Below are 11053 nucleotides of genomic sequence, written 5' to 3' on the forward strand. Positions count from 1 at the left end.
TTGTTGTTCCATAGTACCTCTGATTGTTGTGGTAATGTATGAAAACTCTTAAGTCAATAGTGTTTTGACTTCTGTGCGTGCTGTTACACATTGGGAGTTTATCTGCACCAAAGATCACAGATTGTGTTAGCTGCATCAGTAGGAGACATGCTTGTTAAGGGATTACATTCATCATTTCTCAGCAAAACAATCATTGCCAGTGGCAATGGAAAATCATGAGAAGATGAGATTTTGTATCGGTATGTTATTCACACACCTGGGTGTGGGTGGGTTTTTTTAACCTCTCCCTAACTGAATTTTTTTGTGAAGTGTTTGCTGTCAGTCACTAAACTGCTGGCTCAGTCCTTGACCTTTGTACTTCTGAAAACGGGTATTTGACTCCTGAAAGCATACCAGCTCCTGAAGAAGCCACAAATGTGAGACAACATGAGGAAAAAGACACTCTGAAAATAAAAGGAAATAAGGTGATTTGTGTTACCAAATATTCACATGTCTGGCTTGGGCTGAGGCTGCTTCTTCCCCACTCAAAAAAGGAGGGATTTGTTGAATTCCTCTAGTACTATGGAAGAGAATCCTATTTTTTCTACTAACAGGAGGGAGCAGCAGTGGGCAATTTTGCAAAGCAGCCTCTCTCCCCTCACAGTGTGCAGAAAGTGTGAGTAGGAGATGCCCACACAGGTGGCTTTTCCTACACCATGGGCTGTGCAAATCAACACAAACTTGAGGTGTCAGTGCACACCACAGACGCAAACGTGGGCAGTCTGATACATCCTCTACCTTTTCCCTGTAGCCACAAGAGTGTGACAGTTGCGTGTTGAAATCAATGCCTAATCAGCTATGTGAATGTACACTATTTTTATTATTTAATTATTATTGGTTACTATTATTAGTCAGGATTTGTGATTTATGTGGACACAGGGGGCTTCTCCAGTGGAAGACCATGGACACAAGAATGTGCAGGTGCCCTTCTATTCATGTCTTTTTGTGACACCATCGTCTTTGCACACCATCTCTGTCAGGCTTAAAATATATTCTCTGAAAACTGAATCTGAAATACTGCCAATTTAATGCTCCTGAGTCCCATATAACGTTCTCGTTCCTGTTACCTCCCCCAATAATACAGGGAGCCACTGCCAAAACACCTTCATCCTGACATGTGTGTTGTCCATAGATGTTTGTATATGCATAATTTTATGTTACTGCTGATTTGTCTTTAGCTTACGGCGTAATTTTTTTTGCGAAGACCTATCATTTATTCGTTTGTGGCATCCAGCACCGCAGGGTTAATAACGGGTTTTTTTTTTTGACCGTCGACTGCAGACAGTCAGGTGACAGGTATGAAAGAACCGATTAGTGGGATCTCACCGAAAAGAGGGCACCACGGCAGCCGAAATAGCTCAGTTGGGAGAGCGTTAGACTGAAGATCTAAAGGTCCCTGGTTCGATCCCGGGTTTCGGCAGTACGTTTTCCTCCTTTTCCCGGCCCTGCCGGGCGGTGGCGGGCGGGGGCTCGGAGCTGCCCCGGGAATCGCCTGGCCGGGCTCCTACCGACCGTGTCGCCCCTGCCGCAGTGTGCCTTGCCTCCCCGCTTCCCTTTTCAGCCCCTCTAAGCTCAAGGTTTCTACCTACGATGGAAGAAATGAAAGCAGCGAGTTCATTCGTTCCCGGTCCCTCCTCTGCCCTTCGCTCTCTCACGGCGGCGGGGACGAGAGAAAGTGAAACTGCCTGAGGAGCGGGATGGCTGGGAGGGGAGGGACAGAGGGGGAAAGAGTGGCTCTAGGGGACGGGGACAGAACGATTAGAGGTTGCTTCTTGACAAAATCTGAAGGGCAGTTCAAAATTTCCCCGACCTCTCTATTCCTCTGCTGTCAATAGATGGCTGAAACTATTTTTCTTCACAGAAAGGCAAGGGAACAGCTTCGAGGGCAGGAAATCTGGTAATTAATGTCGCCTAGTCTTTACCGTTCTTTTGTTTCTTCCTGTTCCTTTCTTTACTTGTAAGTTGATAAAAATAATTTGGATTTTCTGAAGCATATTTTTAAGGAGGGTGTCTGGTTTTGATTTGAAGAGGCGGACAGTTCATTGTTTGCCTTTGGTAATTTGTTGCAATTTTTCCAAATATATACCTTTAATCTGGACCTGCCCTCTGTTAAACCTTTTCTCTGTTAGATCACAGATCTCTCTTTGTACCTGGCATTTGTCATCACTAAACTGTCCGGTCAGCACCCACCTTTGTTTTGGTAAGATGAAGAGATTACATTCTTTGAGTCTTTCAGACATTTCATTTTCTCCTGCTTTTGGGTAATTTTTTTGGGTAACCTTTTTAATACACTGACACCAGAACAACACACAGATAAAGGACTTTCAATATTGATGTCACCAGTGCAAAACAGAGCAGTGAAGCATCTCCCTTACTTCTCTGTTTACCATCCTTCATCTATTCATGAAAAGGTGTCACTGGTCCTTTTCTAATCACAGCATCACAATGAGCAGTGATGTTGAATTACTTGTCCAATACAAGGAGCACTCACTACAGATGAATATCTTACTGGTACAAAGCAAGGGTAGCCTTACTTAGATCCTTACTGATACGACATAAGGGGTAGTATAATTGCTATTTTTCCTGAGGATTTTTTAAGGTTTTGAAATAACATTAAGACTGCACACTCGAGTACTCAGGGACAGAAGGAAAAGTTAAAATGATCACTTGCATCTTCTCTGAGTGTGATATGAAAAATACTTCTTTCTTTGCCAAAAGTGTTCAATTATTCATCCAAGACTTTTACGGGAGGTATTAATTTCCTGCCGATAAGTGAACAAAGAAGCAAAACCAGAGAATGGCTGTTTACTTTTCAGCCTTTTCCACACTGCTGAATAAAAGAATCGTGGTGCAAGCTTGGGTGCTGGACTTCTGACTCTGCTTGGCTTGTGCAAGCTGAGAAACAGCTCTGCCCGAGGTCGTTTGCTCTGGAGGGAAGAGCAGGACACAGTGGAGACAGCAGACAGCTGGTGCTGCTCAGCCTGGGGGGCTGGATGTGGCCCCAAGGCTGCTTTTATGCAGTGGTCTGGCTATACCCCCCCAGTCCTGCCCTGGGGTTTGGTCCCCTCTGAGTTCCTTGTGGGCCAGGATGGGTGTGCATCACCCTCAGCCCCTCAAAGTGTCTGAATTTTAGCAGGAGTACCCAGGCACATGGATCTATGACAAATATGTGCTGTGGTAGTGTCTGAAATTTCTATTTTATAGATAAAGATAATACCCGTAATGACAATTCTGTTCTCAGAGCTTTTGTGATGGTAAACAGAAATTTTGTGGAGCACCGAAATATGAACAGTGATAGCCATGGGGACAGTGAGGAGAAAATCTCATTAAAATTCAGAGATAACCTCAATTCTGGAATTTTTAAACTCCTGTCTGTTTGATTTTGCGGGCTTGATGCAGATTTCTAATTGATTCGGCAGGTCCTGTGAAAATAACCTGAAGTGTTGCTGCTTTATTGCTTGTCACAGAATATTCAGGCACTTCTTTGTTCAGCTGTACCTTCTTTACACAATCTTTTTTTGCACTCTAGGCCTCTTCTTGCCAGCAAACATTTCCATTTATTTTTCTATCAGCTTCTTCCCTCAAGATGAACCCCCTGCTAGAACACAAATACAAGCTGTCTAACTAGGCCTTTATGATTTAGTCACAAAGTTCCTTCTCTGCAGCTGGGAAGCTTCTCTGCTACTACAGATATAATTGCATATGCTTCTTAAAATGTCCATCAAATACTGAAGTTGATACCTCACAGGGATTCAGATGGGAAAAAGCCTTATCATGTGTTTTCAGCCTTAGGCAAAGATTCAAAATCTGGTGTATTTGGCTCACATGCTTTTTCCATGGCCATCCTTGGCTCCTGTTTTAAGTGAATGAAAACTGGGGCAGAAGGAGAGGATCAGACAGAGGCATACCCCACATCCTGGCTCTGCTGCAGGCTGCAACAACTTGCAGTCGCAGAACATGACAAATAAGGAAGAAGCTTAAAGCTTTACTGTGAAATACCTCTATCAGGAATTTCTGACAGTGGTGGGACGAAGTTGCTGTGCTTGGTGTTTTCTGTAAGCTCGAGTTCAGGTGTTCTTCATGCAAAGTGCTCCTCCTTTTCCTCTATGTTCCCCGAGCTGCACATCTACCTAATTTAAAAAGTCTCCTCCTGGTCCCTGAAGGAATTTCTGCACCTGGTATTTGTTACTGTCTTGTCTACCTCTCAGCAGTAAAATTTCCTTCTCTTTGGATTGAAAATTTGGTTTGCTTGATAGAAAAGGTTTGTTTCTGTCTCCTGACAAAAAGATTTCTGACTTTGTCTCCTTCACTGTTTACAGACATCTTGTAAATCTCATTTGGTTATGTAGTGTGACAGATACAAGGGATTTAGAAAACATGAGTCAGGGGTCAGATTTAGGTTTTTTTATGTTTTTCATAAGAAATCTTGGTTGTGGTCTATTTGGTTTTTGATCCTGTAGAAGAACTAGAATGCTATTCTTCCATTTTCTGGGAAATAAATACAGTTGAAAAGACAACAAAATTTTTCAGCTGGTAATGCATTTCTAGAATCCAATAGTTTACATTCAAGCCTTTTCTTTCCCCTGCCCCCCAGAGTAAGCAATTTAGGAGAGCTTTATCATGTTTGAGTCCTGTTCAGGAACCTCATTTAAAGGAGCCTTTTTCTGATCCCATTCTTTCGGAGTTTTGGGTTGTGGTTGGTTTTTTCCCATTCTCCTTTTTTTTTTTTTTTTTTTTTTTTTTTTCCCCCAGACCTCCTACTTTATGCTTTTCTAGTAATATAGGACTCATATTCCAATGTAATATAGAACTAGAGAATTTATGGCACAGTTACCTTTGGGGCAGTTAGACTTCAGCCTTGCTATGGTCGTCAATGCTGTTTTTATTCCTTAGTGAACCCCAGGGAAACATTGTATTTTTTTGTTTAAATGTACATCCTCTTGCTTAAAGCAAGGGATCATTCATTACTTTGTCCAACAGTGTTCTTGGAATTCAGACCACATGACATGAGAGATGAATACATTTTGTTCCATTTCCTATTTTCTATTGGGATAAGTAGTAGCATCAGTATTTTGAATAAAAATTGTGAGACAAGAATGTCTTCTGGAACAGGCTCTGGAAAGTTGAATGTAAGGCTCCAAACCAAACTACACTGTGACTATGTAATTTCAGATACTATTTCAAACACTTGTCCTCTCTTTCAGATTTTTTTTAATGTGGTACACAGACAGATCTGGATTTCCTTCTTCATATTTCTTCTCCTGTGACAGGGGCAATTTGTTGCATAACTGAATTGTTGAGAGGAGAGACTCTGTCCTACCTATTGCACTCCACATTTTGTAAACTAGCAAAAATCTACTCTATACAGATCAGGCCTTCCCCTACCATAGCCATTTAGTGACACTGATTTAATACCAGTGACATTTAGACTTTCAGTGTTTTTCTGATGTCAAACTAGTTACCCTCACCTCTTTTAAGACAAGGTAGAGAAATTAAGAGAGAAGACCTTGCTGAGATGCCTGTCTGGGATAGGGGTGTGTTGTTCCCTGCAGCTGCTCCTTTCCCTTCATAGAGTACTAGTGAACACCAGGGTAACTGAGATTTAATTCTCTTACCTTCCAGATTCTGGACTCTTTAAGTGAATAATAATTTATAGTCTGTGACTGCCTTTATAGTAAGCCCAGGCTACAAGCTGATGAAATAATTCTGAAGATAAAACTGTCTTTGGGTAGGTGGTCACCACAGCAGCACTTTAGTCTGCCAGTCAGCATTGTGTTTATCTAAATTATAAATGGCTTAAGCTTATATCCACATTCCTGCATAATAAGGACACTGGAAAAAGTGTGCTTGTTTAGTTGGAAAATGACAGAGTACTGAGTCTCATAAACCAAATGATGATATTCAGTCATGATCACTGAAGAAGTTTCTCAGACATCTTGAATGAGGGAGTAGGATGAAAGAAAGACCTTACAAAAGAAATGGACGTGCTCAATCATTATCTCAGGCAGAAATGAATAAAACCACAGTAAGGCAACACCTGACTTAAAAGTGTAAAAATGTGTCTGCAAATAATGTTTATTTAAGGCTGTGGAAAGATCTGGCAGAGTTTACAAAGGCATGTGCTGTACCAAAGCAGTGTAAGAGTGTAGAACCTTCCTAGTACATGCTTCAGCTAGCACGTGTCCTTGAGGAGGGGAGAAGCAAAGTGCCAGGAAATTCAGAGCTTTGGACATGTGTGTGTCTTTAAGTAGTGAGGAATTCCCACTGCAGTCAGCTTTGGACTTCTGGGAGGCAAGTTCAGCTGGACCACAAGGCCTGGTGAGGAATCCATGAAGAATCTGGAGGGATTCAGCTGTTTAAATGTAGACCTCTCATGCAAATTGGGTACCTACCAAGACTCCCTTTACAATAAATAAATAAATTGAGGCTAGGCCTTGTGTGGTGCAGTTCTTCTTAATGTGAGTACAGAAGACAGGTGAAGTGAATTACACCCTTAACCCAGGTATTTTGCTCCATTAAGAGAGCATCCTACAAAGGAAACCCTGAGTGACCAGTTAAGTGTAGATATCAGTAATCAGGAGATGTCTAACATCAGGTGAGGTAAATTTCATTCTCTGTCACAACGGGGCCTACAGGTTAATCCACAAAATGATGACATGTGAGATTGGTGTATCTTGGTTTGGAAAGAGAGGTATCTGCCAGGGAAAGTTGCAGCTTCCCTTGGAATGGAGAATGTAAACCACCTCCCTCCAAATTATTATAATTTTGCAATTAAGGGGGCTTTCAGGCAAAGATATGGGAATAGGAATAACAGTTCTTTATTGGGAATATTAAAAAATACAGATGTAGTAGTACAAAAAAACCCAAACAAATGAGCAAACAAGAAAATATCCTAGAAACAGTGACAAAGTCAGAATATGACCTGACACCTGGTCAGGGTGTTGGAAGCAGTCCCAAGGAAATCCTCCTGGAGTGACAGATGTGATTCTGTTGGAGTAGAGGTGATCCTGTAGAAGGGTCCAGTGGTGGCAAGATGGGTCTGATCTTCCCCTGGGAAATCCAGTGGAAAACAGGCTGTCCTGGTGTTCTGACTGTCAGGTTTTATCCAGGTAGGAGTGGCTGGCTCCTCCCACTGGGTGGAGCATCTCACAATAGGATGAGGTAATGTTATCAGTCATGTGGTGAGCCTTAATGACCCATTTACAGCAGATATCCCCCTGGAGGGAGGATGGGTTGCGGAAGAGATAAGGAGCAGAGCTCCACCAGGTTTTAACAGCTGGACCATTAACAGAAGACACCTAACCCCTCCCCCCTGGAGTTATGAGGAATGGAAAGCTTGTGTAATCCTGCATCCAAACTGACAGGGTACGATTACAGCAGCCTTCTGGTTCTTATGGGAAGAAAACTCATGGAAGACCATGAAACTGTCTTTAACTTAGGTTTAATTCCTGGCTGCATTCATCTGGTGAATTTTCCATGAGAACTGAGCAGATTGTTTTTTTCTGAGTTGCTCTTCTAACAATGTGTGAACATGTTGAAGCATATAAATTGGTTTTCAGGAAAATAATGCTATGCATTAAAAAAGGACTGGATAAATAACTTAAATATGAGAAGCCGGGAGATGATGAGACTGTTCATATGAAGAGGGTTTTTGTGCAATGGCAGGATCATGAGATATTCAGAGCTACTCTGACCTTCCCAGACTTCGGCCTCATTCTCCCACATACTGGACAGGGAGACAAAGGGTAAGGTGGTGACAGGGCAGTAAGCTTGTGTTGAGAGGTCCCAAAGACATAAATTTGCTAGGAGATTCAGGAAACCCAGAACATGTACAGTTGTCTGAAAATCCCTGCTGCAAGTTTCCTTATAAAATGATCTTGTTCTCTCTAGAGTCATTATGAATTATTGTGTAATTTATTTATTCTTCTGTTGATATATTGGTTTCCACACCAGTTTATATGTAAATAATAAATATGTTTTAAATAAAACATTTTGACCAAAATTCTTTCCAAAATTCCAAAGGCTAAATACTTTTCTGGCTTGATACTAATCTGTGCTTGAGTACAGTAGAAGGCGCCTGAGAAACAATAATGTTATTGAGAAAAAAAATGTGAACTTGCTGCCTACTTACTACTCAGGAATTCTGTATTACTTGTGTGAATTGTGTTTAGTGATTTCTTTGCCTGTACCTTTGAGTATTCTTTTTCTTTATTTCCTCACTTGCACAAAAATATGTGAATGTAGTTATCCCAAAAATGTGTTGGCATGTGGATATACCTCTTTGCCAAACTTTGATGACAGGCTGAGAAGTTTTCTGTAGGGGGTCACCCCATGCATGAATCCAGACTACAAGGTAGCTGAAATACTGTTTTCCTGTAATTTCAGTATAAATCCTAAATATTGTAATTAAAAATTGAGCACAATTTCAGGTGTGGTAGCCTGATCCAGTAGCTCAGATGTGTGGTATGCTGGGTTGACCCTCTCTGGATGCCAGGTACCCTCCAAAGCCACTCTATCACTGCCCTCCTCAGCTGGATAGGGAAGAGAAAATATAGAGAAAGGTTTGTGGGTTGAGATAAGGGCAGGCAGAGATCATTCACCCATTACTATCATATTACTACAACAGACTCAGGAAAATTAGTATAATTTATTACCAGTCAAATCAGATTGGAGCAATGGGAAATAAAAGAAAATCTTGAAAGCACCTTCCCCTCATATCTCCCCCCTTCCTGGGCTTAACTTCATTCCCAATTTCTCTATGTTCCCCCCACCAGCAGTGCAGGGAGACAGTCAATGGGAGCTGTGGTTACTCTATCACATCACTTCTGTTACTTCTTCCTCAGGGGGAGGACTCTTCACAGTCTGCCCCTGCTTCTGCCTGGGGTGCCTCCCACAGGAGGTAGTCCTCCATGAATTTCTCCAGTATTAGTCCTTCCCACAGGTGCAGTCATGCAGGAACAGACTGCTCCAGTGTGGGTCCCTGTAGGGTCACAGGTCCTGCCAGCTGCCCTCCTACACACAGGCTCCTCTCCCCACATGTCCTGCCAGGAGCCTACTGCCCAAAGGGTCACAGCCTCCTTCAGGCATCCACCTGCTCTGGTGTGGAGTTCTCCCCAGGCTGACAGTGGTCTCTGGTCCCCCGAAGACCTCCATGTGCTGCAGGGTCCCAGCTGCCTCACCATGGGCTGCACCAGGGGCTGCAGGGGAATCTCTGCTCTGGCACCTGAAGCACCTCCTGCCCCTCCTTCTTCTCTGACCTTAATGTCTGCAGGGCTGTGCTTCTCACATATTTTCTCTCCTCTCTCTGTCTGCATTTGCCATTATGCAGTCATTTATTTTCCCCTTTTAAATCTGTTATCTCTAAAGTGCTGCCACCTTCGCTGATGGGCTCGGCCTTCGCCAGTGGTGGGTCCATCTTGGAGCCAGCTGGCTTTGGCTGTCTTGGACATGGGGGAAATTTCTAGCAGCTTCTCACAGAACCCACCCCTGTAGCTCCCCATTGGCCAAACTGTGGCATGCAAGCCCAGTGCATGTGGATAAGGCAGTGCAATTGCAGTCTTGATCATTGGCATGGCTCATGTGCTCAGATTTGCTGCCCGAAAAGCCCTTTGATGGTTCAGGTCAGTAGTACTGACACACAGCACTACCCGTTTTTCGAGACACAATAAAACTCTGTAGTAAATAGAAAGTCATTCAGGATGCTAATTTGTAAACTGGTATAGTGCTGATTCTGTGCAGCCCTAACAACAGCTCCTTTATTTAAGTGTGGTTGCGTGGGAAAAATGGAGGAACTTCTCAATAGTGACACACTAAGGAATGGACAGTGCCTGCTGTTTTCCCAATGGCTAACTGAAATACAACTGTCTTTTTGTAATTTTGTTCAGTGTATTCCTCATGGCCTGTCATGCAGCAGCAGACAACCACCATTGCTGGCGACACAGTGACGCCAGGATGTGGGATCTGTGCATCCTTTTTCTGTTTGTCTGGGTGCTCCTCCTCAGCTAGGGAAGGCACTCCTAAAATGCTATTGTATTGCTGAGGACAAGGACTAGTGCTACATCTGTGCCAGGACTGCATGCTGTAGTGTGCTCCCAGCATTGTAGAATTACTTAGTTGTGATGGAGAGAAGTAATCATAATAAAAGCTACACGTGTGCCACTCTTCTACTCACAGTTTTATTTTCCCCGCACACTAAGTAATTTCCATGCCATCCTCTACCTGCTATTCCTTTTCTCCACACTCCAGCTTCTCTGAAAACAGCAGGTTTCTCCTTCTTCGCATACTACATTAGAAGCCTATTTTCTTGCCTTACCTTATCTTGCCTGCCCTAGTACCTCACCTTTCTCTTTGCTTACTCTTTCTGTCTCATATAGGGTTTCAAATAGCCATAGAAACCTTCCTATCAGTGTCAGAATTGAGCCATCTTTGTTTAAAATGGCTGTTTGGACACATATTTTGCATAAGCCCATTAGTTCAGGGGTTTGATTGGTTAGCTGAATCCTATCTGCCTATTTTGATTTAATTTTGGTGTTGCTGATAAGTGAGTGTTCACTTTAATTGCTTTCAGATAATATGTGAGTAACTTTGGTACAAGACATTGTCTAACATAGATTCAAAGACATATCCTTCACACGCCAAAGGGATGCATTTGGGTGCTGCATAGAATGAGGAGGAGTGTTTTTCAGGGGATTTTTGGGCCAGTGCTTCCATTTATAACTGCTGAGCTTCTTCAGCATATTTTCAGCAACTACTCACACTTTCTGTCTTATTCGCACGTTGTGTCAAGAGCAGTAGACAAAAGCCAATTCCAAGTAAGTTGAATCCAAAGTAAGGTGAGTTGAAACCCATTTCAGAAAACATTGTATTGCTAATATGCTTTATAACTCCATAAATGAGGTAGAATCATATTTCAGTTTGTCTGTCAAACAACAAGTTTTTGATATAAAGATCTGAGAACCTAAAAATGCTGATAACAGTGTCCACAGTGTGTATGAACTCTTTAGCTACATGATGG

The sequence above is a fragment of the Zosterops lateralis genome, assembly GCF_965231275.1.
Source record: "Zosterops lateralis genome assembly, chromosome: 2".
NCBI lineage: Eukaryota > Metazoa > Chordata > Aves > Passeriformes > Zosteropidae > Zosterops > Zosterops lateralis.